Here is a 25,745-nt window from a genome sequence, read left to right on the forward strand (position 1 = left end):
TTAAGCAATTTGCCCATGATCACAAAGCATGTCAGTCTAAAGCGTGGTCTGTCCTTTGAACCCAGGTTTTGCTCAACTCCAAAATCTCTCCTTTCCATTAACCATGATATCCATTTTGTCAAGCATATCTGGGACAGGAAGTTCTCTATTTTATCCTGAGTTGCTCTAATATAGGATTTCATCAGAGATCCAAACCCAAAGTATTTACTACACACACACACTCTATCTGTAAGAGTCTATGAATAATTAAAAATGAGCTTTGACAATCAGTAAAGTTGCTGCCAAACTGCACACATTAAAAAAAAATCAGTTTTCATCCACTCGATACAAAGTGTTGATGGCCCTGAACAGGGCCTGTGTCAGCATTCTACAGAGGCTTTGCCGGTACTTGACAACTGCTTGCAGCTAAACTAATCCCTGTCAAGAAGGCTAGGTTTGGCATAAAAGTTTCTGCAAAGGAAAAATCTCTTCTCCTGGATTGTCAACCCAGCCTCAACAAAGAAGTGATCCTGTGATGACTGTCTTCTCGTCAGTGCCGGCTTTTATTCTGATCCCGTGGTATGGCAGACAAATAGCCAACACCATTCGAGGGCGAAAGCTGCAGGGAGCAAAGAAAGAGCACAGTCATAAGAGCTGTAAACTGAAAAGGAAGCTGCCTTCGTCGGATACATGGGTATTCCCTCCAAAGAACATGTTTTGAAATATTTGGTCCTCCATATTGTACTTGCAAAGTTATAACTCATCATTTTTATTAATTGCAGATCCAAGTAAATACCAGAGATTCTAATCAGCAAGAGTTCATCAGTATTTTCATTCTGAGTTAATGTACTTTTACCCAAAAAGTTCCAACTCGTAGCTCCAACGTCTAATACAGTCCTAGGCCTCAACATCTCAGAGGATGAGAAAGTCAGAATATTAAGGGGTGGGACGGGGTTGGTGAGACAAGGAAGTGGCGGGAAAAGGAAATCTTGAGCTCCCTTTAGAGACTGGAGTGCCAACCCCTCACGCGTGGGGCTCACAGATGGAAAACCACCATATTACGGGGAATGGACATCATTCTGGAGAAGGGCCTGCACTGATGGCTCATGCTGACTGCAGGTAGGTGAACTGTCAGGAGGAAGCTTGTGACTACCCTAAGGCAAAGCTAGTGTGTCACTGAGAAAGGACAGGTTACACTTTTAATTTTCTCGAGTCTGATAAGGCCAAGATTATGGGACCAAACTGTACATAGAACCCTTCCCTCTGACTTTGCCCAGGACCACAGGCAACCCTGAGTCTCCTAGGCCAGGCATCTAAGATCACTCAGCCTCCGGGTCACATGACCACCACTACCCATCAACACACAGGGTGCATTCCCTTGCTTCCAAGTCTTTGTTCAACTATCACCTTCTCAGTGACACTTATACTGATCACTCTATTTTAAATTACCACCTCCCATGCCCACCAAGGCACACCTGATGCTTCTTACACTTCTTTCTTTTTCTTGTATCTGCAGTAATGATCAGCTTCTAATAAATCCTATAGCTTACTTATATGCTCTATTTATTTTCCATTTTCTATCTCCCTTGGTATAATATGAGATCCATTAGGCCAGGGATCTTTGTCAGTTTTACTCCTGATGGAATCCAAGCACCTAAAAGTGTCTGGCATATTGTAATCACTCAGTAAAAAACATATTGAATAACTGAATGCAAGCATCAGCACAAAATGCGAAACAGATTATCCTGACATAGAGAAATGGTGAATGGTAGAAGAATTATGCTCAGAGGCTGATCTTTTTCTGTTTTTTAGGGTGAAGTAGCTTTTATTTATTTATTTATTTAATTTGCTCCGTTGGGTCTTCGTTGCTGTGCACAGGCTTTTTCTCTAGTTGTGGTGAAGGGGGGCTACTCTTCGTTGCGGTGCACAGGCTTCTTATTGTGGTGGCTTCTCTTATTGCAGAGCATGGGCTCTAGGCACGTGGGTTTCAGTAGCTGCAGCACACAGGCTCAGTAGTTGCGGAACATGGGCCCTAGAGCACGTGGGCTTCATTCGTTGCAGTGAGTGGGCTCAGTAGTTGTGGTGCACGGGCTTAGTTGCTCTGCAGCATGTGGGATCTTCCCAGATCAGGAGTCGAACCCATGTCCCCTGCATTGGCAGGCAGATTCTTAACCACTGTGCCACCAGGGAAGTCCTATTTATTTATTTCTTGTCACAGAAGTGACTGTCAGTAACTCGGGAACCAGATATATGGGGTGAGAAAAAAATTAGGAGAATAGTCCATGGTAAGGCCAGGGTACACCCTACTTTTGTAGACTGCTAGTTTAGAGCCCAAACCTTAGAGTCAGTTTCCAAAGATTCAAGTCCTGAATCTACCACTCTCCTTACCTTGTGCATGATACCTAAACTCTCTACACCTCAGTGCTCCATTTATAAAATGAGGGTAATAATAATACCAGATTTAACTAAGATAGTCCATGGAAAAGCTTAGAACTCTGCCTGGTATATAGCAATCACCATTATTATTATTATTTATTTAAACTAAATTCTAAAACATTCTCAGTCCATCTTGACCTGATAAACTTTCAGCCAATAGAACATACCCACATATATATTAACAAGTAAAAACTACAACAAACACCCACCCCTGCACACAGTGATTTCCTGGAACCCTCCTAAATTATAGCCAGCTCATTCCTGAATCTGTTGCACCATGGTCCAAGTTCTTAAGTCCAATTCTTATTGATGATCATGTTCTATCACTTTGCTTTCTAGCTCTTAATGCTGCCTCAGAGAATCTGACTCAAATCAACTTCATCAGCTCTCCCAACTTAGACCAAGTAATTAAGATATGCAGCCAAAATAGCACATCAAGATCTGAGTCTTGGGCTGTTGGGCTTAACTCTGGCCTAACCAACCCACCTCATTCTCCTTGGCCAGAAGACTTGAACATTCTCAAGCTTAAAACTTGATTGTTGAATCCACCACTTACTTTCTTTGATGTTATACAAGCTATTAACTCAATCATTCATTCACTCAGTGTTTATGGTGCATTGTTCTACGTGTCTATGTACTGATATTGACACTGGGATAAAAAAAACTTAATATATAAAACCAAAATACACTGTGTAAATTATTCCGAAGACTTGTAGTATATTCAATGACATGCAATGTATTTTTCTAGCATAGTCAATAGAAACTGGGTGACTATACATCTTTCTACCTGTGAATCACAGTAATAAACTATCAAAGCAAAAGGCAGATATACTAATTCAGATCAATAGAGCTTAAGGTTGCTGCAAACTTATTAAATGCCAGGCCACCGCTGCCTTTCTCATGAAGGAAGAATTGCCTAAGGAATATTACTAAATTTCCGAAATGAAAAATCTTATAGAACGCCATACCTAACTGAGACATATATCATTCCTTTTACAATTCCGATTTTCAAATGCATAAATGGGACAATCACTTTTAGGGAAGCTGTTCAACATGCAATGGCTTCAGCTCTTGCTCCCAGCATTCTCTGTTAGCTACAGTATCATTAACGCAAGTCCAAAGAATTGAGTTCTATTTTGACCTTTGGGAAAAATCCAATTTTAGAACAGCAAAAATGAATTACTCTCTCCTTTTACCATTACCATATATATATATGTATGCATATATGTATATAGATATACACGTCTTTGATTTGATATGATTAAATGGCAATCCTTGTTTTGTTATTACTTTTGCTCCTCTCAAATTGGATTTTCCTAAGGGACTCATTCTTTGTGAAATGCTAGTCATGGCAGTGCCGCTTGGTGCCCAGAGAGCTTTAAGAGTGTTCCTTTCAGCACTCTGATGACATACACTCATGTGGACAAGACTGCAGAAGCAAATGACTGAGTCTGCAGGCTTGGAGATAAAGGCATTTAGTTATAGTTTTAGTTCAGAGTCTGTATTTCTTGGGGCACATCCAAGGTTTCTGCCTCAGTGTGGGCACCTATAAAACAGGTAAAGCACAACTCTTCACCTATCTTCTCACAAGAAAATTATTTATTTTTTAACTTATTTTTTCAACATCTTTATTGGAGTATAACTGCTTTATATTGTTGTGTTACTTTCTGCTGTATAACAATGTGAATCAGCTATACGTATACATATATCCCCATATCCCCCCCCTTTTATGTCTCCCTCCCACCCTCCCTATCCCACCCCTCTAGGTGGTCACAAAGCACCGAGCTGATCTCCCTGTGCTATGCAGCTGCTTCCCACTAGTTACTTTACATTTGGTAGTATATATAAGTCCATGACACTCTCTCACGTCATCCCAACTTACCCTTCCCCCTCCCCGTGTCCTCAAGTCCCTTCTCTACGTCTGTGTCTTTATTCCTATCCTGCCCCTAGGTTCTTCAGAACCTTTTTTTTTTTTTTTTTAGATTCCATATATATGTGTTAGCATACGGTATTTGTTTTTCTCTTTTTGACTTACTTCACTCTGTATGACAGATTCTAGGTCCATCCACCTCACTACAAAATAACTCAATTTCATTTCTTTTTATGGTCACAAGAAAATTATTACCCACATCAATTCCTATTCAGAAGTCCTGGCTCTTGCAAGGCCAGTTAGGTGGGAATAACAGTTTTTAAAATACAGTTTGATATCTGGTTGTGAAATACGCCAAATTAAACTGTCATGATTATTAAATGTAGAGAAAAGACAATAGAATTAAGACAAGAGTAATAATGGGCACCATGCATTGAACACATTGCAAATTTGAGGCATTCTGCCGGTTGCTTTACGTACATCCTTGGAAATCCTCACTGTCAAATTGTGAAATAAGTATTCTTATTCTCACCTTTTCAGACAGATGAGCCAACCGAGATTTATAGTATTTATAGATATCAAATACTTTGGCCAAGTTCCCACATGGAACAAGTAGCAAAGCCTGTGATTGAACCCAGCTTCACCTCTGACTCTTACAAACAAGCTATAGCTAGGTAATCAATTGCCATAAGATTTAGAAGAATTTAGATGAAAGAGGCGGGCTTCCATGCACCTTGCAGGTATCTGAACATCTCAAGTGATCAGGAATGTGCGTGTGTCTGTCTGTTTGTAAAACACCAACTCGCATGCTCCTTTCTTCCTTTTTAATCGTTTCCTAAACCATGGCAAATCTTCACCCACCTTTGGGCTCTTCCACAAAAGATGGAACTACTTAGTTCACTGGTCTTATGCATTGCTCCTTTTTTTACACTGAGGTATAATTGACATATAACATTATATTAGTTTCAGATGTACAACATAATGATTCTATATTTGCATATATTGAGAACTGATCTCCACAGTGTCAGGTTAACATCTGCTGGTGGGACAGCTCTTCTTATATGTTCAACAGTTATTATCGCTACCCTTCTACGCCACAGTTCCAAAGTCTCTGGTAGACATAACTCTCCAAAAGCAATGGAAATAACCATTTCTGAGGCCATTGTGTCCATATTTGATTTTTTAACTTGTAGTAAAATCTCCTGTTGGAGAATGAGCAGTTAGGCCACTTGTCATTCTCCCCAACACACAGCACCCTTTGTTAGCTCTAGACTTTCAACCGGGCTGTTTTCTCTATCTGAAATGTCTTTTCTCTTTCTCTACCTGGTGAAATTATATAGACTGTATTCATTCTTCATGGCCAAGGTCAAATACCACAGCTTCTAGAAAGCTTTCTCTAAACTTCTCAGATAAAATTAATCAATTTCTTTTCTGTGTTTCTATTAATATATTGTGTGGTCAAAAGGTTTGTTCATTTTTTTCCGTAAGATGACTCTAAAAGCACTTAGTTGTCTTTAACTTCATTCGAAACCATTTTGTTAGATTGTATGTGACAGCTGTCATATCAGCATGCATTTAAAAAAAGACTTATCAAAATTGGTGAATTTTTGTGTAGCCATTTTAATATTGAAGATGGAAGAAAAAAAGCAACATTTCAGCATATTATGCTTTGTTATTTCGAGAAAGGTAAAAATGCAACTGAAATGCATAAAAAGATTTGTGCAGTGTATGGAGAAGGTGCTGTGACTAATCGAACACGTCAAAAGTGGTTTGCAACGTTTCATGCTGGAGATTTCTCACCGGACGATGCTCCATGGTTGGGTAGACCAGTTGAAGCTGATAGCGATCAAATCGAGACATTGAGAACAATCAACATTATACCACGCGGGAGATGGCCAACATACTAAAAATATCCAAATCAAGCGATGAAAGTCATTTGCACCAGCTTGGTTATGTTAATTGCTTTAATGATTGGGTTCCACATAAGTTAAGCGAAAAAACCTTCTTGACCATAATTCCACATGTGATTCTCTACTTAAACGTAAAAAAAGTTCTGTTTTTAAAACAAATTGTGATGGGCGATGAAAAGTGGATACTGTACAATAATGTGGAACGGAAGAGATCATGAGGCAAGCGAAATGAACCACCACCAACCACACCAAAGGCCGGTCTTCATCCAAAGAAGGTGATGTTGTGTATATGGTGGGATTGGAAGGGAGTACTCTATTATCAGCTCCTTCTGGAAAACCAAACGATTAATTCCAACAAGTACTGCTCCCAATTAGACCAGCTGAAAGCAGCACTCGACGAAAAGCATCCAGAATTAGTCAACAGAAAACGCATAATTTTCCATGAGGATAACGTAAGACTGCATGTTTCTTTGATGACCAGGCAAAAACTGTTACAGCTTAGCTGGGAAGTTCTGATTCATCCGCCATATTCACCAGACATTGCACCTTCGGATTTCCATTTATTTCGGTCTTTACAAAATTCTCTTAATGGAAAAAATTTCAATTCCCTGGAAGACTGTATAAGGAACCTGGAACAGTTCTTTGCTCAAAAAGATAAAAAGTTTTGGGAAGATGGAATTATGAAGTTGCCTGAAAAATGGGAGAACGCAGTGGAACAAAAAGGTGAGTACATTGTTCAATAAAGTTCCTGGTGAAAATAAAAAATGTGTCTTTTATTTTTCCTTAAAAAAACCAAAGGCACTTTTTGGCCAACCCAGTACTTTAATATGAACGCTTAGCATCTGAGTAGAATCAGTAGAATCATCTCCTCTATTGTACCTCATCCCTGTATTCTCTGCACCTAATACAGGGCTTTGCACATAATAGCAACTCATAAGCATTCACTGAGTTGCACTGACAAATGATTTCATATTTGCAAATGTTTAGAGATTGCAAGGATGGTTTGTCAATGATCATACTGGATACACTGAAAAGGATACCTTGGGGAGTAAACACTGAAGTTGCAACTTCCATGTAAGGATTGTCTGGAGATAAAATTCTGAAGAGATTGAAGAAAGAGAAACAGAGACAACTTGCACTGGGGTGAGCAGAAGCAAAGGTAGCGCAGTGAGGCAAAGATACGGAGATGCCATGCATGCAATGTAAAAGTCAGCTTTGCATCAACGTTCTCATCTGTAGTCTTTGACTACATATTTGTAGAATGCTGGGCAGTTCACAAAATGTATATTAAAAGAATCGTCTGATGCAAAAAGTATGACTCCCCTTGGATAACCAAAAACACTGAGTCTCAGAAAACTGATTAAAGGTCACAGGTCAAAGGTGATATAATTACTCAGAGACTGAGCTCAAACTAGAACTTAGGTGTTTTCCTTTTTTTTTTTACGCCCAACTCTGTGCTCTTTGCCTTACAGCGTATACTGTCAGGCAGCAACTTTCAGTTGGCAGTTGGCCTCAGCTCACTCTTCTTCATTATCCTTTTGTATCTGTTTTTCCAGTTCCCTTCACTTTTCTCCTTGAAATCCCTGCACAGACTCTGAGATTGTCACTGTGAAGAAAGAGTGCTATAAACAATGCCAGGTGTTGTGCCTCACCCTAAATCACTAAACCCAGAGTCTGCAGCAGGAAAGTGACTAGTGGCAGCAAATTGGTCTTTTCAGATACACCTGTTCACACAAAGAACTGTCACTCATTGGAGAACCATTCTAAAATATTGACTCTTCTACTTTCAGTGTTCTCCAAGGTACTGCCATTTAACGCACTTGGAAAAAAAAGTTCAGTTTGCTAATAGTATTTCATGTCTACTGCTCCATAGCTCCACAAATTTCAAGTCAACAAAAGTATATTGAGCATTTAATATGGGTCATGCTCTGTTTGAACACTGAAGAGTCTTCAGGTTAAATGAAACATGGTCCCTGTCATCCCTGTGGCCCTAATGATAATAAGTCATAATACAATGCAGAGTCAAGTTATGCATCACGAACTGAGCAGAATGGTACCACTGCCAGTTTATGGTTTCCTTCAGTCCTTTCAAAGCCACTAACCTACCCAGCCACTGTCTGTCTCTTTCTAGGCTACTTCCCTTTCTTTCTTTTTTTTTTTTTTTTTTTTTGCGGTACGCGGGCCTCTCACTGTTGTGGCCTCTCCCATTGCGGAGCACAGGCTCCGGACGTGCAGGCTCAGCGGCCATGGCTCACGGGCCATGGCTCTCCGCGGCATGTGGGATCTTCCCAGACCGGGGCATGCACCCGTGTCCCCTGCATCAGCAGGCGGACTCTCAACCACTGCGCTACCAGGGGAGCCCTACTTCCCTTTCTTTTGTGCCAACAGTTCAAACCTTCACTCTCCCCGAGTTTCTTATCTAACACCTTGGTCCAAAAATCTTGTCTATTACCTCTTAGAGAAAGTTCAAAAGTCTCTCAGCCTTCTAAGCACTGCTACCCCATCCACTATGCCAGCACGGACTTACCTGCATCCTCTTTCCTCTTTATCTTCTGATCTCCCACCTCAGTGGAAGGGGTTTCTCCTTCTACTGGCATCCCAGGTCCTCTTGCTTCTCCAAGACGGACGTCAAACAGCCTTCCTCTGTCCCATCTATCCAACATTTTCACCACCACTGGTTCTTTGCTCTTAGCAGACCAACAGATGCAAGTCTCTTCCATCTTCCGGTACCCAAGTCAGAAACATAATAGTCATCCGTGTCTCCTCGACTTCCACATATTGAGTTGGCCAAAAATTTCATTCAGGTTTTTCCATAACAGCTTACAGAAAACCCAAATGAAATTTTTGGCCAACCCAATACAATCAGCCACCATATTTATAGACTCAAACACCTAAGGTGGACCTCTTACATCCACCCCCTTGTCCCAACTCATTGCTACTGCCTCAGTTCAAGCCAGCATCCTCTCTTACAAGGATTATTCCAGTAGCCTCATGACTAGTCCTCTCTTGTTCCATTCTTACTTCTTTCCAATACAGTGGCCACCATACTTTCAGTGAGCTTTCTAAAATCTGAAACTAATCATGTTACTCCTCTGCTTCACATCATTTCATGGCTTCCTTTTGCCTATAGAATAAAATTAGACTTCTTTGCATAATGCAGAAGTGTTTCCAGAGCTGCCTCTGAACTACCTGGCCAGCTATTCCACATCTCACACTTGGCGTCCCAGCCTCCGGAAACTTCTTTCCTCCCACACCTATCTTTTTGTTCATGTTCTCCGTCTGCCTAAAATGCATCACCCTTCCCATATTATAGCCTTGACAAGTCCTCTTCCTTCAAAAATCCTTCAGGAAGGTTTTGCTGATTTCTGTTAGGTCCCTCCCACATGCTCAAACACACTCTGACAGGGTGGTCAGTAGTGTCAAATGTTCAAGGAAAAGGAAAATAATTTCACCTGTTAAAATACTGTTTGTTTTAGGTATGTTATCTAAACAGTTTCAGTCCATGTACTATTTGGGCCTGCTTCTTTGAACATCTAGCACTAAATTATTACACCCTCTACTCATTTTCCTTTTTGATGTGGAACTTCTGTTTGTATGAAACCTAATTTTCATGTCAGGAGGGGCTGCTTTTTGGAAATTCCAGTTGCAAAGCACAGCAGATGCAGATGGCTTTGGGAAAAGCACAGTCAAAGGCAGTTAATCATGAGTTCCTGCTTTTCTGTAAGCAGAGCCAAATGCTATCTTTGTAGGTCAGTGACAGGTAAACTGCAAATAAAGTAAATTATCACACAGGCCACATCAGGTATCAAAGCCTTTACTGAGGTTGAAGTTCTTCATTCTTCAGTAGAAAACACATACCTCTTTTCCATCGGAAGTGAATAAAGACATAATAAAGACATATCAGTCTTCTGTCTGGATCAGAAATCACACAATCGACCTACAACACTGTGCTAGCTCCTGTTGACAACATGGTGATTCAATATGTCTGTACATTTCAAAATGATCACCTCTATAAATCTAGTTGCCATCTGTCACCATACAAAGATATTATATAATCATTGTTATATTCCCCATTGAATATTCCCTGTACATTTCATACCCATGACTCATTTATTTTGCAACTGGAAGTTTGTACCTCTTAATTTCCCTCACCTATTTCTCTCCTCCCCCCACCTCCTTCCCCTCCGGCAACCACCTGTTTGTTCTCTGTATCTATAATTCTGTTTCTTTTTTGTTATGTTTGTTTGTTTTGTTTTTTTAGATTCTACATATAAGTGAATCACACAGTATTTCTTTCTCTGCCTGACTTACTTCACTAAACATAATACCCTCTTGGTGCATACATGTTGTCACAAATGGCAAGATTGCATTATTTTTTAAGGCTGAGTAGTATTCCATTGTGTGTGTATTTTATATATATATATATATATATATATATATATATATATAAAAAACACATCTTCTTTATCCATTCATCTGTTGATAGACAACTAGGTCATTTCCATATTTTGGCTATTGTAAATAAGATTGTAAATCATGCTGCTATGAACATAGGGGTACATGTATCTTTTTAATTAGTGTTTTCATTTCCTTCCAATAAATACCCAGGAATGGAATTGCTGGGTCATATGTACACCTTATACAGTGCTGTATGTCAATTATATCTTGATAAAACTAGAAGAAAAAAATAAAAACAAATAAAATATTAAAAAAATTAAAAAAAAACCTCCCAATCATATATAATCAGTCCACTGGTAGCCCCCGTCCTAAGGACAGATTCTGATTGCTACCAACGTGAGCTGCAATGGCACACAGCATAGCTCGTGGCCTGAGGAATCCATTTGCCTGGACTTAAACCCTGGCTCAGCTACTTACTGGCCGCACAGCACGAGCATGTTTCTTGATCTCTCAGTGCTCCAGTCTGCTCATCTGTAAGAGACGAATAAGAAAGATAAGATTTACTTCACAAAGTTGCTGCAAAGATTTAAGATGCAAAATTCCTGACACATGTTAAATGTCCAATAAATGTTAATAGTTACCTTACTGTTAAATGACAAAATCTAACAGAATCTCTTAGGAGGGAAGTATTCTTATTTTGAAAGTTTTGCTCACATTTCACCCCTATCCTAAAATTTACCTCTAACCATTGTTCTTTATAGTGGAGCTTCATTAGGGCCCTTGGTTGAAAAGGGCTTTGAACTGATGCAGTCAATTTTACCAACGAGATTTTTTTTTTTAATCCCAACATTTATTCAACGATTTTAATTTTAAGAGGGAGATCTCAAGTCCCTGACTATACACTTCAGGAAAAGATCTCAGCCCAAGATTTGGTTTGCTTCCTGTTGGAAGATGGCTGGTCAACAGTGCACCAGTGTTTCACACCATCACTCTGGGCACTTGAGTCATGGAGGAATGTCTTTACAAAGATTAATGTTGCTTAGCCTGTGAATAAAGGAAAATGCCCAGCACTCGTCAGATGTCGACGTCAGCAGAACTTACCTTGGCACTTACTTTAAAAACTTCATTGTGGCCCTTTGTACCTAAAACAAAATTTTAAGTTCATCAAAACTGTGTAAGATATTCCAAAGTTACAGGAAGAAATGTTTTGATATCTGGTCACTTCAAAAACAATACAAAACAAAACAAAAAACAAGCAAGGATGAAGAGGAAGAGAAGGAGGAGATTTCAACTTTTTGTTTACAAAATGTTGATTTTTACATATTTACATATCAGTTGCTAAAAAGTCTACCACTAATTAAAATATATGAACAAATACGGACAAATGCAGTCTGAGATATGAATGGAAAGAGAGATACAGACATATAGGTACACATAGACATATATAGGTACACATAGACATAGTATTTAGGATGGGATGACATCAGAGGAAACATATTCTAGTTCCTTTTTGCAAGGCTTTGAATGATTTTTGAACATGTACAATCGGATCTGCTACACTGTGTTTTGTATTTCCCGCTTTTTTGTTTTCTCAGGTTTGTTTCATCATATTCTCTTAAAGAATAGCCTATGAGTTCGTGAATTCAGAGAAAATTGTCAAGAGGGTGAGTAGCATCTTGTGTAGAAACCAGGGACTGGGTTCAATGCCTCACATACACAACCCCAATTAACCCTAATGTAAGGGAAAATGGCTATTATCCACATTTTATAGGTACAAATGAAATAAGACAGCCAAGAATAGGCACTTCTCATGTCACAGAGCTGCCTCATTCTATAACATTCTTATCTCTAAATTTCACAACATCAACTGTGACCTTTTCTTCTCTTAGCACGTATTTTCCATTCCCTTTATGGGTTTCAGTGTTTTTCTCTGAGAGTGTCCTATAGTCTTCAGGTCTATCCAGAACTTTAATATCTGTCTGTCTGTCTCTCACATGCATGGGTGTACACACACACACACACACACACAAACACACACGTGTGCATGCGTTTGAGTATAGACCTAGAATTCCTCATTCATTTAACAAACCTATATTGAGCACCTATTATGCTGCAGGCTCTATTCCAGGCATGTGGGACACAAGAAGGCTTCCTGAAGCTTGCACTTTGCAGGAGTAACAGATATTAAAGAAACATGGCAAACAAAAAATTATTTTATTGTAGTTGTAATAAATGCTAGAGTAGAACATAGTGTGAACTGACAGCTCCTAACATGGGGACCTAACCCTAAGATTGAGAAGAAGAGAATTAAAATATCATCTTTGTTAAGAACATATTGCAGTGATCACTCTGTGGGCAGATCTGCCTGCTTCCTGACGGTGGGAACTAGTTCCCCTCCCCCTTGCTTTCCACCTGCCTGAAGCAACTGTACAATCTTGCTCTGTGATATTTTGTCCTCCATGCCAGACCAAAGGTAACAGAAATCTCGAAGCTTTTGAGCTTTTTGAGGTGACTGGATTCTGACTGTCATGAGTCATCCTCCTACACGAGTTTTTTTAAACATATATATGCTGTGGTTTCTATTTTAACTCATGGATAGGTAGCATTGGATTTGAGATTCTACCCTAGGTATTTCTTTCTCTTAATTACCCTTACTTGTTAAATGAGCACTATAAAAACTGACATAGGAGGGTTTTCACCGTAACTTGCGAGTCTCTCTCAGCTCTTATTCATTCATTCTCTGAATCACAAGATATATATTGGACACCTGTTATGGGACAGGCATTGTGTTACCTACAGGATACATAGCTGGGAACAGAATAGGCATGACCCCAGCCCTCATGGAGCTTATATACTAGACTGATTCTTTGTTGCTGTGTTTACTAACATTTAAAAAAAATGTTTAGCACTGTGGAAGATGCAGAGTTTGCAGAACATAACATCTTTGCCTTGCAGAATTCATGTTCTTATGAGGGAGACAAGATCCAGGCACACAAAGCAACACATGAGAATATACGGTCAAAAAAGAAGTGAATATAGAGTTTAGTGTCCAGGGAAGACTTCCTTGAAAAGATGAGGTTTGAAAAGTGACTTGAAGGAAAAGTAAACTTGGAAAAGTGATTGGAAGAGAGTAGATCATCCAAGGTGAAAAATGACACAGGATCATCTGAAAAGGTCAGGGAGAGGACAGCAAAGAGATGTGACTGTCTAGATTGCAAGCTTACCAAAAATAAGGGAAGGTGGGGCCTTCAGAGCTAAGACGTGTTGTTAAAAATTGTCTTGACAGGTAATGCAAAGCTCTCCTTTTCGTGGTAAGTGAAGAGTTCTTGGATCCTTTTCTATCATTTTTTTTTTTTTTTTTTTTTTTTGCGGTACGCAGGCCTCTCACTGTTGTGGCCTCTCTCGTTGTGGAGCACAGGCTCCGGATGCGCAGGCTCAGTGGCCATGGCTCACGGGCCCAGCCGCTCTGTGGCATGTGGGATCTTCCCGGACCAGGGCACGAACCCGTGTCCCCTGCATCAGCAGGCGGACTGTCAACCACTGTGCCACCAGGAAAGCCCCTTTTCTATCATTTTTATGCTGCTAATACTATTTCTGAAAATGTATCTGGATTTGAAGGGCAAAGGAATAAGAGGCAGGGAGACAGATGGGGACATTAATGACTTGATTTACGTGTGATGATGTCTGTACAAGTGTGTACCCAATGGGACTAGAAGAAACAAATCTAAGAGATAATATATAAGACTGTGCTACAGTCTGAAACAGAAGGGATGAGGAAATGATGGAAGGGAATATAGGAGAGGGAGTGTAGGGGATGAGGGAGTGAAAGATAGACACAAGTGTGTGGCAGAGTAGCCTTGGTTAAGTTGGGTTTGTTGAATTTTATACAGTGGTTGAGCTTTTGCATGAAAATACCCTGGGATCATTTAAAGCCTGGTGCTTGGGTAAGAAGTCTAGCCTGGAAATCAGGATGTCACTGGGACAGAAGTGATTGTATAGCTCTGAAACCAGATGAGCTCTGTGGATGGAGGGGATGCAGAGACAAACCCAAACTCCCAGAAACCAAAAATGTTAGCAATAGCTAGTTATCTACTAGAAAAAAGAAAATAGAATAATTAGACTTCAGATGATAAGAATGTCTATGCCATTATCAGACATTTATTATGGTTATATAAATTTCTTGGGAAAATATAAATGCTAATTGGAAGAAAAAAAATCTCTTCATTAAGTCATCCACATTCTAATTTTGTGGTTTCTAGAGAGGTCAACACTTTGGACTTCGAAGAGGCCAGATTCCATAATTACCTGACAAATTCTCACGATTCCTGGGAAATGGGTAAACTCCCCATAAAGACAATGAGAAGAAAGAAGCTGATTTATTTCCAATAGCTCCATAAATCATAATAAAAACTTGAAAGATTCAATTAAGAACAGGAATGGCCCCCTGAAAATGTAATAAAGGTGGTGGGGTTTTTTGCAGATTCTTGTCACTGTTAGCTCAAGTCTCCCTAGGTTAAAAGCTTTCGTGACAGATTATTAAATGAGCTTTTATTTCCGAGACTCTTGCAAATGATTTGTGATTTTGTCACTGAATATGTTCGGTATATGCCAGATTTGCCAATAAACTCTCACGACCCCTCTTCTCAATCATGCACACATACAAAAACCCCATAAAAGTATTTAAATTTTAAATTGCAATTTCACCTTTAAAAATACCAGAGAGTGACAGTATAATTGGAAAGATATAAACCATGAGTTAACTTCTGAGTGTAGACCCCAGTTCTGACACCCCAAATTTTTTAAAAATGAAAACATGTTCCAAGGGTACTCTGTCTTAGTCTGTCTGGCTGCACAGAGCGAAGCTTATTTCAATCCATACCATGCCTGCTTATCAGGAATTTATTCCCAATTGGAACGTGAGCCACGATACTGCCAGTTCCTTACGTTTACATTTCTCTCTCACGAGGCAATTTGGGAACAAACAATAGCTTATAGTTTTAAATCCACACTCCACCCTCTTGATCTAATAAGAGTTTACCTAGTTCTAATATCATCTTGCTTATGAAATCATTCATTCCACGAATATCTAATGCTAAGTGCTTATCTAATGCTAAGAGGCCCTTGATCTTGTGAAGCTCACATTTGAGTGTGTGTGTAGAGGGCAAAGGTAAGGAGGGATTGGGAAGGAAAGATAAAGAAATGATATACCAAGATAATTTCAGATATAGGAAAGTGTTGTGAAGAATTAAAAAGAGTGAGTTGATAGCGAGTGAGGACGTAACTTCTGGGCTAAGATCTGCAAGTAAACAAGGAGCCATCCATGGGCATATCTGGGGGAAAAGAGTTTCATTCAGAAAGTTTGAGGTGAGAGCAAGCTAGACATAGTTAAAAACAGAAAGAGGGTTGATGTACACAGCCGCATTAATATAACTTGTAGCAACCAAGACGGTGCACTGTTCATACATTTCACCACTATTATAAAGTGGAACTGAGCAGAAAAGGGAAGGAGACGAAGAAGGAAAAGAAGGCTTGGGATAAATCATGCTGGACCTTGTAGGTCAAAGTCCAATGTTGGGTTGAATTTTAAATGTAACGGGAAGCCACTGAAGGACTTTAGGCAGTTGAATGACATAATTTGATTTATATGTTTACACATCCTATTTACGGCTGTGTGGAGAATGCATTGTAGGGTGGCAAAAATGGAAGCAGGGAGGCAAAGGAAATTGGTAAATTGAAGAGGACCAGAGGAGATATGATGGGAGCTGGAATTTGAGGGGTAACAGTGGGGAGACAGAAGTCTTGGCAGGCTTAAAATACAGCTTAGGGAAAGGTTTGGCTGGACCAGCTGGTGGATTGAATGTGGGAGATTAAGGAAAGGGCCGATTCATGGCCGATGTCTAGATTTTTGGCTTCACCAACTGGGAACACCCAGGGAGAACAGGTTGTTTGGAAGAAGCAGGAAATCAAGAGATTCCTCCCCAACTTTCTCTTCTGTATCTGTAGTAGCCTCCTCAATACCTTAAACACACCTTTGTTGCTGTGCATACCGTGATTTATTGTAATTTGTATGTTTAACGGATTTTGAGTCCCGGGAGAGTAAGGATCTTGTTTTATTCATCTCTCAGATACTACCAAAGTGTCAGGCACATAGTAGGTGCCCAAAATATACTTATTTAATACACGTACGAACTGAAGTAAAATATTTCAAGTCCAGCTGCTTGCATTTTTGGAAAATTAGCATCTTGCATAATTGAATATATCCTTCTACTCTGATTTATGAAGTATCTTATTCACCCTGGGAAATACATGCCATATAAAATAAAAAGAGCTATGATTGCAATTTGGATGTTCCATAATTAAAAGAAACCTCTATTTATATGTAAAACAGATTGTATTTCATGTAGAGAAGAAAGGAAATAAGTTGTTTATGAACAGGAAATCTTTGGAGCCCTGTAGGGGTTTAAATTAGTCCCTCTGAATTTAGTAGTGTTTCAATATAAATTTATTTAATAAATGGAATTGAATGCAATAGAGTATTTTACCTAAACGTTTCCACTGGTCTATAAAAATTATATATGAGCAGAGTACTTTGGAATAAACCATGAAAATATCGGGAGGATTTGAATTTAATATACTGGGAGAGAGTCATTGATATTTAAAGGAATCAGTCACTTTTCATGTGAATTGGCCACTGGAGATTGTACAGCATGTTATTTCAATACGGTATTCATCTGTGTAACTTACTGTTTCTGTTGTTGTTGTTTCACTAAATCTCATACTTACAGGAAAATGAAATGTTTAAACCCCAAAATCCCAGGTGGTTCAGCTGACAGGTACAAAAGGCAACGTGCTACTGAAATAAAACATTAAGTCAGTTTTTGATTAATGGGAGGAGAAGTTTTGATGTAGCATGCAGCCTTGATTCTTTTTCTCTTTCCTGAGTCAGAGTGTTCTATAAAATTCCCACCCACACAACTACTACCAAAAAGCACAGAGAGGAAGAATTCTCTGCAGTAGGGAACACATTTGAAAAAATACTGGTCCTTCTCCAGGGTCAGCATCGCAGTAGCTAATGGACAAGAAACTATAGAAACACAAGAGCCAAGATGGAGGAATAGGACTGATGACAACTCTGTGGTTAAGAGCTGGAAACTTGAGTAAATGCAGGCTGTGAATTCTACCTTTCCTGTCTATCAGGACCTGACCAATCTACCACACAGTAGGGTGGGCCACAGAAAAAGATGATGTTAAAAAGAACAACAAAGTAATAAACCATAGCGTTATTCACGCAACCTCTGTATAAATTTGAGCTCTGTGACACACATCACCATAAGCTTCAAATTTCTTATCACCCATTCTCACAATCATCCCATAAGGTAAAGTTATTTTCCCCACTTTTAACTGTAGAAACTGCAATTCAAAAATGGTGGATAGGGCTTCCCTGGTGGCACAGTGGTTGGGAGTCCGCCTGCCCATGCAGGGGACACGGGTTCGTGCCCCGGTCCGGGAGGATCCCACATGCCACAGAGCAGCTGGGCCCGTGAGCCATGGCCGCTGAACCTGCGCGTCCAGAGCCTGTGCTCCGCAACGGGAGAGGCCAAACAGTGAGAGGCCCGTGTAGCGCAAAAAAAAAAAAAAAAAAAAAAAAAAAATGGTGGATAAACTTATTCAAAACTATATTTCTAGTAAGAAGTAGGCCCGAATCCAAACTTAAACACACCTGGATCCAAATGCACCACCCAAGTAGTGAATGATGCAGAAACAGGTGACATGTGAGGGCCCAGGCAAGAATCAGAATAGAAACGCCTCCCTTAGCCACCGCTGTTAAGGGTTTTTTACCAGTTCCTAGGAGTACACCATCCTGATAGCGAGCATATGACAGAGTACTTGTTATGTTTCATGTATTTATTTAGTGAATACAGCTTCTTTCTAGGTTTAGGTTCAGTTTTCCTCAACTAATCCTTGCTCTCTTTCTAAGGTACCAAGTAAATCAACATCTGGGGTATTACTGAGAAATGCACCTGAAATGAACTAACCCAACTGATCACAGCAGTTGGGGTTCTCCTTCCCAGAGGGGCGGACCAGGTAAGCAGACCCCCTCAGTGTAACAGAGTCCATTGTTACCTCTGTGCCACGTGCTTGAATAGATAACATTATTCTCCCTCCTCCCACCCCCCAAAATGACTAAATGTCTGTAGCGTTTAGCACCTATGTATACACGTTCACACCAAAATCGTTTCTATGGGAATGTATTCCCTGAGCCTATTTCTGGTTCATTTTCAGGTACTCTCGTTGTATGAGCACCATCAAGTTCAGCATTTATGGTAGTTCAACAACCATAATTTTACGGGCCTTTCTAACCCTGAAAACTTATGATCATAAATTACTAACTCTGTATTCATTAACTCTCTAGGTACCCTGGAGTTTATGAGAAGTTTTTCTTAGAGAGTTACAATCATGCTAGTGAGTAAAGGCTAATTTTAAAAACTATACAGCACAGGGAAACATAGCCATTATTTTATAATAACTTTAAATGGAATATAACCTATAAAAATACTGAATCGCTGTGTTGTGCATCTGAAACTTATATTAGTTTCTTTTTTTACTTTAATGAAAAATGAAAAACTACATTCTTTGACAAGAGAAGGGAATATCGGAGTTTAAAGAAGTGGGGAAAGGAGCTGGCATTATCAGAGAAGAAAGGATTTGTGAAAGCAGTAAGGATCACCTTGGCTGTGAAAATTATGTAGGGATCATGATGTTACAAAGATGTCAACACTTACTAAGCAGTTATTATGTACCTAGCACCTTTCTAATTACTTCACGTAATTTCACTTTGTCAGATCTCACAAGGTAGTTATTACTATTCCATCTGACAGAAGTTGTGGAGAATTAGGACCATGGCCAATTGTCATATAACAATAACAGGCACTCCAATATTCAGACTCAAATCTGGATATCTGAAAATCCTGTGCCATTCTCAGTGTGCCAGTAAAGGGAGCGCCACATCATGGCCAGGGTTAGCTAACAATATCCTGGAGCTTCTCTCTGTTCTCAGGTGTGCCCCCCTTTGTAGTGTGTCCTTGGCTAGCAGAGTCTTCTTCCTACTTTTCCCTTGGCTAATGTCTAACTTGCCTTTCACATTTCAGCTTAAACATCAATTCATCAAGAAGTGAAACATGGAAAACCTGTGGAGAGTCAGAATGTTCCCTGAACTCCAAAGTGGATTAACCTGCCCCCCCACCCCCATAGCCACCTGTACCTTCACCATGCATTAGTAGGCTAGCTAAAAGCTCTGCCCTTTGATTTGCTGGTCTCTGATTAGGCGTGGCGGAGAAGGCAGCTTCCTAAATCTGATGTTTGCTTCAGGCCTGTCTCACCTTGCCTTCCAGAGATTTCAATATGACATTGTGGGAGAAGGTTAGGGACGCCAGTCCTACTGAGTAAACTCTTTAGAGCCACCTGTCAACTGTTTCCATTGGGGTGCAGAGCTCTGCTGCACCTCACATGATTTAACTCTGTCATTCAGGATTTAATCTGAAGTAAGAGAGCCTCCATCCGCGCAGAGGTCTCTTTCCTCCCTGCTGTACTCGCAGGCTGGCTAGTTCTGGTCTCAGTGCATTGCTCTCGTAGGGCTTTGCTGGAATGACCAATAAGAACACACACCAGCATTCTGAATGTTTGTCTTTTCCCTAAAGCTGCAGGCTTAGTCAGCGTGTGGTCAGCTTTGCAGGGTATCACAAGGAAATGTTATACCCACGCTTCACCACAACGCACGAGGGTCACCAGCTTTCCAGCCCGCACACCCGTACCCTCCCTTCACAGCCTGACTGCTAAGCCAATGTCGCATTTTTAGGTTAAGTCCAGGGATCCCATTCAAAGTGTGAAACTCTGGATAAGGAGTATGTTGGGGAGGAGTATTATGGAAAGCAATTAAACCAAATTTCTTACCTTAAATCTTAAGTACTGTGAATACACTAAATTTTAAGTTCTTATGCAAAATAGTCCTTAACAATAATGAAAACCACCATTCAGCATGCTTACTCATGAACTTCCAACATTTTTTTCTATCATTATCAAAAGTCCTTCCATACATTTTGTATATTTTCCCCAAATTGCCTTAGATCACAAACCGCAAGCGTGTTTCCTGCTAACAAATCATAACACCCCCAGGAGATGAGTCTGTGAAATGTCCTCATTCCTAGGTGCAGTGTCCCTCCACCCCTCTGCTTAACCTGGCTAGTAGCCTTGAGTTTAAAACCCAAATTAGGTAAAACCTAACTTTTCACTTGGGTCTCAGGAGTGACCTCAGGTCTTTATGAATGTGTGTGTCTGTGTGTGTTCCTCTGACATCATACTGAAAAGTGATATATCCGCGTGTGTGTGTGTGTGTGTGTGTGTTTATTGACATGCAGCACTTAATATCTGTTGGCAGAATAATGAATCTCTTAATTCCAGCCTGGATATCAAAGGAACAGCTTTCAGGATTTGACCCATTTCTTCTTGTTCCAGATAATGTGGGTTTGACTTTGTCTTTTCATAGATAGACAGATAATAGATTGACAGATAACAGATAGAGAGAGAGAGAGGCGTGTAAGTGTGTGATCTGGTTGACTCTAAATCTGGATTGGGTCATCCAGAATGAAAACCTATTTTGGTGCTGAAGCTCCGGAGAACGTTTCTTCTCTCACCTCTGGGTCCCTTTGAGCCATCTGACTCTGGTCTGCTTTCTTTCACTGCAAAGCAGCAGGCAGCGGTAGCAGCTCCTCTGGAAACTTTGGCCTGCTGTTTCCTGCACTAATTTATCCTCTCTCTGATTTCACCCCAGCTGTTTCCCCACCTCGTGCTCCCTGACTCACTGCCATAACAGCAGAGGTCCAGGGCATTCTGTGAAGTCTGCTCTCAGAAGGCACGGCAGGCCCCTAAATTCCCCCAGGCCCTGCCTTAAGCTTGGCGAGTGCAGCAGACAGCACTGCAAATGCCAACTGACAGGTGAGTTTTCTTTCTGTACAAGGCCTGTCATCTTTGCCCCTTCCCACCATGCAATGTGTGCCATCACTTCCGAAAGACATCAAGCAGGGGTCCTGACGCTGATGAGCCTGTGGGTTCTGGAGTAAACAATGGGAAAATACACTGAACCACCAGCTACGACCCCTGACCCAGAACAGACTCGTAGGTGCAGGCAATGTGTCAGGAATTCTCTTCCTCCCAGGGCTGGATGGTACATCAATTAGAGACTTTTTTTTTTTTTTTGCTACGTGGTAGATATTTCCAAATCTGTTTAGGCGAAAAGAGACTTATTCTTATTGACAAGCGCCTTAGTGAGAACTCTATATTCAATTGAGTTCTATTCAATAACTAACACATAGTTACCTTCATTTTCATGGAAGCAAGGGATATTGTTTAAGGGGGAAAGAAGAAAACATTTGGGGGACATGGGGTATTTGAGGAAGAAAGTTTAAGTCCTGGGTAAAACTACTATAGTACCTTATCAGGGAATGTGGGAAATAGGGATGCAGACCCTCTCAGTCTTGGTGCAAAAGCTCCAGGACTCAGAGAGGGTGGCGAGAGAAAGGGGATCATGTCCTTCCACTGTCACTACACGTTTTTTTTTTTTAATCAAATAAACCTCATTTTTCATTTCTCATTATTTCTACTCAGATTCTTCCTTACCCCATTCAGGCCTCTCCAGCCTCCCTGATGTCCGCGCCCCCTTCCATCCCAGACATGCCACCTGCTTTTGCAACAGGTCACCATGTGGCTCACCTCTCACCCTTTCAAGTCTTTACACAAATGTCACCTTCTCGTGAGGCCTTCATTATCCCACCGCCCCCCACCTCCAAAAATTCCTGAGGCTTTTCCTAACTTATTTTTTGCTTTATCACTTAGTGCCCTCTAACATACATTTTACATATTTTACTTACTTGTAAACAGACTTTCATCTGTTTTGCTCTCCTCTGTAGCCCCAGAGCCTGGAGAAGTTTCCGGCCAAAGCACTTTTTGCTTGTCCTACTGCTTGTTGACAGACTGCATGAATGAATGCACGAATGATGGCCTGGCTGTCAACAGGGAACCCGTACCAGAACTTGACCCATTCCCTCTCCCTTCAGATGATGTGGTTTGATTTTTTCTTTTTTTCTGTTGATCAGAAGCAAAAGTCAACATCTTGATCACCTATTTCTAAAACAAAAGAAGGTGTCACTTTCCCTAGAATCTCAGCATTATACTAGACACATCGAGTGAAGATAAGGTTGTAGAGAAGGGTTTAGCAGCCTGGGCACATGACAGATTCCACAGCCAGCAAGGATGAAGTCTTGAAGTCACCTGCAGGCTGGATTTTAGATGCCAGAGGCCTCCTGAGCTGCCTGCTGCTCCTAAAACCCTGGTCGATATCACAGGTGTGGAGGAGAAAGAATGGAGGACTGGAATAACAGTGGTTGCTTGCTGGCAACACTGCAGGGCCCAGAGTCACCTGTGCAGTTTCTGCACCTGACACCCACCTGCCAGGATTCTGATTTCCTCCTTTGAAAGATGCTGAGCAGCAACTTCGATACCCAAACAGGACTGAGACCCAGGGGTTTAGGGAAATAATACATCCCTATTCTTTACTTTGTCTGCAGTTCCTCCAGATCAGCTCTTCAGCTTAAGAATCGGCATAGTTTCGGATTTCCTTCCCATTTAGGTCACCACAGAGCATTGAGTAGAGTTCCCTGTGCTATACAGCAGGTTCTTATTAATTATCTATTTATACATATTAGTGTATATATGTCCATCCCAATCTCCCAATTCATCCCACCTCCCCTTTCCCCCCCTTGGTGTCCGTATGTCTGTTCTCTACATCTGTGTCTCTATTTCTGCCTTGCGAACAGGTTCATCTGTACCATTTTTCTAGATTTCACATATAGGTGTTAATATATGATATTTGACCGAAATGGGAAGGAAATCCAAAAAAGAGGGGATATATGTATACATATAGCTGATTCACTTCGCTGTACAGCAGAAACTAACACAAACATTGGAAAGCAACTATACCCCCTCCCCAAAAAAAATTGGCATAATTTCCCCGTGCGCAGGTGTGCGCATGGATAGATGTGCTGGGCACATGAAGCACAGCCTGTGACTACTGCAGGGTTAACCACTAAGGGTAACTGCCAGACTTTTCAGAATTTTGCTTAGAGTGGGCCCAGTGCCCAGGAAAGTGGGTTACACCACTGTCAACATTCCCTTTATGGGAAAAGACACTCTCATTTCTAAACAACAAGGTCACAAAATAAATTTTGAAAGAAAATTGATTTTTAATTTGGGAGTTGCCTATAATAGAGATTTACAGTTTTAAACACAAGCCCAATCAGAGGTCAAACTGGCAGAGACATGTTCTGAAAGGTATACTAATTTATGAACTGTTTACATTGGTTTTATTGGAATATGTGCAGAAGGGATGGCTTACAGCTTGTGTATCCCAAAGCACAGTAAGAACTTAAGCAATAGGCCAAAAACTGTAGTTAACGTCTGATGTGAAAAATCTAAGACACCGTGGTGGTTTTTAGAAACTGAACTTTATAAAGATCTGCAAATTGTTGCCCCTTTTAGTTACTTAAGCGTAAGGAACTATTTTTTTCCCCTATGCTCTCAATTTCTTGTCTGGCCCTAAATGTGCTCTCCTGTGAATCTGTACTTCTCATCCTCATTTCTGAAGGAACTCCCTGCTAAGGCGCTCTGAGGATCCAGGTGTGTTACCTGCACTGGAGGCAGAGGTCTTCTCAATGGTCTTCAAGCCTTCAGCCATAACTGACATATCATACACTGGTCTTGCAGCCTACTTCTGGTGTTGGAGGCACGCCCCCACTAGGAAGTGGTCAGGTGCAGAATCACTAAAAAAGAATCAGGAGAATTATTGCTATGATCGATCTCCATTTTCACTCTTCGTTCCTCCATAGTGGATGTATATGCTTTACCATCATCATAGGTCTCCAAAGGCCTTTCTCAATTTATGAATTTTCCCCTTCACCCCATTACTTCCCCCTTCTCCGGTCCCTGCATCTCTGTTGTGTATATGTCCTTGGATATGTATGTATCCTTATAAGATTACAGGGGTTGATTCATATGAATATATGGTCTTACCTTATATAAATTGTATCGACCTATAAATCTGGTTCTCTTTATTATTTTCCACTCAACAATACACTTTCAAGATGTATATAGCTACCTACATGTCACACCCTGATTATTCCTTCTAAATGCTACACAAAAGGGAAGGGTAAGCTGGGACTAAGAGAGAGTAGCATTGACATATACACACTACCAAATGTAAAATAGATAGCTAGTGGGAAGCAGCCGCATAGCACAGGGAGATCAGCTCGGTGCTTTGTGACCACCTAGAGGGGTGGGATAGGGAGGGTGGGAGGGAGACGAAAGAGGGAGGAGATATGGGGATATACGTATATGTATAGCTGATTCACTTTGTTATACAGCAGAAACTAACACATCATTGTAAAGCAATTACACTCCAATAAAGATGTTAAAAAAAAAAAAAAGTCCTCGTGTGCCTCGGCCTCATTTTACCTATTCTTTCCCCAGTGACAGGTTCCTCCAGTTTCTCACCACCACAAACAGGGATGCAGGAAACATCCTTAGACATGTTGAAGAGGAGTCGGTAACCAATAGAAGGGTTGCAGGAGTGTTAGAGTATACACATATGTTATTTCATGAGGTATTGCCAGATTTCTCTCCCCAAGGTTTCTACCAAATTCTACGCCCTCCAGCAGAGTATAAGGGTTCCCATTTCATTACCACCACCAGTGTTTGCTAGCAACCTAATTACCAAGCTGAGGAGTTTAAAGGATTGTATCAATATTATATTACCAATTTGAAAAGTATAAAGGATTACATAAATTTTTTTTTTTTTTTTTTGCGGTACGTGGGCCTCTTACTGTTGTGGCCTCTCCCATTGCGGAGCACAGGCTCCGGACGCGCAGGCTCAGCGACCATGGCTCACGGGCCCAGCCGCTCCGCGGCATGTGGGATCTTCCCGGACTGGGGCACGAACCCGTGTCCCCTGCATCGGCAGGCGGACTCTCAACCACTGCGCCACCAGGGAAGCCCCGGATTACATAATTTTTAATTTATATTTATGTGATTATTAGTGAGGGTAA

At 40.7% G+C, this 25,745-nt stretch overlaps 1 long non-coding RNA gene across 2 annotated transcripts in view; it reads right to left on the reverse strand.

Moving 5' to 3' along the window:
- Positions 1-5,885: 5,885 nt before the first annotated feature.
- Positions 5,886-25,745, reverse strand: part of LOC137223598 (uncharacterized) — a 31,531-nt gene continuing 11,671 nt past the window's right edge. The window contains exons 3-7 of one of the 2 annotated variants that reach the window (XR_010942945.1): positions 24,331-24,464; positions 22,518-22,773; positions 11,695-11,735; positions 11,071-11,124; positions 5,886-10,152 (exon numbers count right to left, since the gene is read on the reverse strand). This is a non-coding gene — a long non-coding RNA (uncharacterized lncRNA). Of the gene's footprint in view, positions 11,125-11,694; positions 11,736-22,517; positions 22,774-24,330; positions 24,465-25,745 lie in introns of both variants that reach the window. The other variant, XR_010942944.1, reaches the window with a different exon arrangement.

This window comes from Pseudorca crassidens, chromosome 4 (assembly GCF_039906515.1).
Source record: "Pseudorca crassidens isolate mPseCra1 chromosome 4, mPseCra1.hap1, whole genome shotgun sequence".
Taxonomy (NCBI): domain Eukaryota; kingdom Metazoa; phylum Chordata; class Mammalia; order Artiodactyla; family Delphinidae; genus Pseudorca; species Pseudorca crassidens.